Source organism: Mus caroli, chromosome 7, assembly GCF_900094665.2.
Source record: "Mus caroli chromosome 7, CAROLI_EIJ_v1.1, whole genome shotgun sequence".
NCBI classification, from domain to species: Eukaryota; Metazoa; Chordata; class Mammalia; order Rodentia; family Muridae; genus Mus; species Mus caroli.
Genome location: NC_034576.1, coordinates 27,882,145 through 27,885,924, shown reverse-complemented (window position 1 = coordinate 27,885,924; position 3,780 = coordinate 27,882,145).

Genomic DNA, 3,780 nt, shown 5'->3' with positions numbered 1-3,780 from the left:
TCTAAGAATATTCTGAAGCAGACGGTCCTTGAATTTTGGTTGGATTCATTTCCCATCCTCTGATACATTTATGCGTTACCAATGAGTCCAAAGTGGTTGTTACTTGCTGCTCATTTGGTTCAATTAGCATAATGTCATCAATATAGTGCACCAATGTGATATTTTGTGGAAGAGACAGGTGATCAAGACCCCTTCTAACTAAGTTATGACACAGGACAGGACAGTTGCTATATCGTAGAGGCAAAACTGTAAAGGTATACTGCTGGCCTTGCCAACTGAAAGCAAATTGCTTCTGGTGGTCCTTATGGACAGGAACCAAGAAGAAGGTATTTGCTAGATCAATAGCTGCATACCAGGTACCAGGAGATGTATGTTAATTTGCTCAAGTAATCAAACTACATGTGGTTCAGCAGCTGCAATCAGAGTTATTACCTGATTTAGTTTTCAGTGGTTAACTCATGCTCCATGACCCACCCATCTGTCTTCTGCACTGGCCAGATAGGAGAGCTAAAGGGAGATGTGGTGGGAACCACCACCCCTGCATCTTTCAAGTCCTTGATAGTGGCACTAATTTCTGAAATTCCTTCAGAAATATGATACTGTCTTTGATTCACTATTTTCTTTGGCAGAAGCAATTCTAAAGACTTCCACTTAGCCTTTCCAGCCATAATAGCCCTCACTCCACAGATCAGGGAACCAATGTGAGAATTCTGCCAACTGCTAACTATATCTATCCCAATTATACATTCTGTGGCTGGGGAAATGACCACAGGATGTGTTCGGAGACCTACTGGACCTACTGTGAGTCAGACATCAGCTATTAATCACATGGCCCCCATAAGCCTCTACTTTAACTGGAGGGCCACAATGTTTTTTGGGATCTCCTGGGATCAGTGTCAACTCAGAACCAGTATCCAGCAGACCCCGAAAAGTCTGATTATTTCCTTTTCCCCAGTGTACAGTTACCCTTGTAAAAGGCCGTAGGTCCCTCTAGCAAAGAAGTGGAGAAAGGTTAACAGCAAATCTTTTAGGTGTCTTATCAAGATCCTTCCTCAGGGGAATCTGGCCACCCCTTCATTCAAGGGGTTCCAGGTCTACAAACTGCCCAAGTCTAGAAATTGATTCGTTGGCTAAGATTGCTTTTTGCCAACATCCAATGTAGCCTTCCACATGTTTGAGAATGTTTCTGCTTATACAGATCAAACAGATACGCAGTAGGCTTCCTATCTATTTGTTGCCTGGAAACACCATGACTGATTAGCCAGTACCAAAGTCATGCTATTGTAAATTTCATCTCTCCTGTGCTGACCATTTCAGGTTAGGTCATTGTAAACGTTGTTTTTTCCTATGCTGCCCATTATAATGACTACAATCACCTGTCTCTGGAGATTCAATGCTGCCACCTGGTCCCTGTTACCTCGGGACCCAATTAAACCCATTGCATTTAATTCATCTAATTGAGCAGCAGCATCTCCAACCCAAATGTCTGGCACAAGGAAAAGGGCAAGAACAAAACTGTTCAAATGTGTCGGTGTCCCTCTCACCAGATTGCGTCTTATAGGATTCCTGAAGGGCCTGTCTTCTGGGCCTTCCCATTGAGGATTAGGTTTTACGCAACGTATCCACTCTAGCATTGCAATTTCCCTGAGCCTTAAAATCCCTTCGTCAACACTAAGCCAAGGGATATCAGGCATCTTCAACTACTTCTCAGTTGGCCTTCTTTTGATAAACGCTTCAGCCAACCATTCAAACAAACTTCTGACACCTTTTTTTTTATTATTATTTTATTAATATATGTAAGTACACTGTAGCTCCCTCCAGAAGAGGGAGTCAAGATCTTGTTGCGGATGGTTGTGAGCCACCATGTGGTTGCTGGGATTTGAACTCTGGACCTTCGGAAGAGCAGTCGGGTGCTCTTACCCACTGAGCCATCTCACCAGTCCCCTGACACCTTTTAAAACTGTGCAAGCTTCCATATTAAATCTAGAATCTCCACTCAGAGGACCCATGTCAATAAACTCAGCCTGCTCTAGTCTTATGTTCCTTAAAGTCCATTCCCACACATATTCTGAAGACTTCTGCTTGAATAATTAGCAAACTCATTAATCTCCTTAGTAGTGTAGCACATTTCCTCATGAACTATGCTTTCTACCTCCCCTTTAGGGGCCTGCTTTGCCTTGAGTCTGGTTACAGGTCTAGAAGAAAGTATTGGTGGGCCCTGAGAAACATCAGTATTGTCTTGTCTGACATTTTCTTCAGAGAAAGTCACTGCTGGGTTATCAGACTCTAAGGGGTTAATTTTCTCAAGTGAAAAAGGCATTATTTCAAGGGGTGGGGCTAAGGGTGCTACTTCCTTCAAAGTTCTCAACTGCAACGGGGGTCTCCCACACATCCCCATCCCACGTTATAGGATCCCATTTGTTGCCAATTAATGCCCTTACTTTAACGGCTGACACCCTCTGAGGCTCGGACTTGAATTTTTGCTGTAACTCAGCCAACCTTATAATGAGGGCTTCAGTTTGATTTTCTGCAACTCCAGCTTTATGGCTGCTGCAGAGAGAAGATTCTCTTCAAGGGCACACTCAGAAACCTTTAGCTTGCTTACTTGCGTCTGGAGCTGTTCATTTTTATTATACAGCTCATTCTTTTCCTTCATCAGTTTGTCCAGAGACACTAAGAACAAAAAAGCCAGCATGATCGTTTTTCTTATCTTTAGAAACCTTTGTATATCGGGTCACCCAATGTATTGCCAGTCACAATCGATGGATCAAGATAATCAAAGGCATTGGCTTCTTTAACTTTGAAATCTAGTTTCCACCACGGGCCTTCTACGTTCTCTGAGCTCCCAGGAGAGAGGGGATCTGGAGAGATTCAGTAGTTAAAGGTGATGGCGAATTATTAAGCCAATTCCAGATTCTATGCTCACACCATCTTTCTCTTTCTGTGCCTTTCAGGGTGATTGCCTTGGTTGGCAGTTTGAGCCCAAATAAGCCTTCCTCTCTACCGGTGCAGGGGTGTGGCAGTTCTGCCGAGCACCCCAGTTTACAAGCACAAGCTTGTGGGAGTTGATTCTCACCTTCCACGTTTATGTGGGACCTGGGACTAGTTCTCGGGTCATTGGGTGTGGCAGCAAGCATCTTTACCCTCACGCCTTTGCTCACTGGTCTCCTTAATCCATCCGCTGGCTGTCAATAAATACTACTGAGACTCTCAAATGCATTTAAAGGAAGATGAGTGTGTCAAGCTCTCAATCTGGACAGCTAACCTCCTGAGAGGCTGCCCTCTCGGTGTATAGCTGCAAACCCAGTACCTTGGTGCTAGAAGCTAAGTTCATCCATTGCTCTAGCTCTGTAACTGAAGGCCATCATGGGCTACAGGAAACCCCATCCTAAAAGAAAAAGTTGGAAAGATGGTTCACTGGTTAAGAGCATAGACTTGATTGCAGAGGTCTGGAGTTGCGTTCCCAGCACCCACGCCAATCTCTAGGGGCTCCAGCTCCTGGGGGTTCAACACCATTTTCTGGCCTATTCAGGCACTACACTCACATGCACAGTACAATAATTAAAGATAAGATGAACGTGAGCTACTCATGGTGGCTCAGGTCATCGATTCTAGCACTCAGGCAGAGGCAGAGAGGCAGAGGGGCAGAGGGGCAGAGGGGCAGAGGGGCAGAGAGGCAGAGGGGCAGAGGGGCAGAGGGGCAGAGGGGCAGAGGGGCAGAGGGGCAGAGGGGCAGAGGGGCAGAGGGGCAGAGGGGCAGAGGGGCAGAGAGGCAGAGGG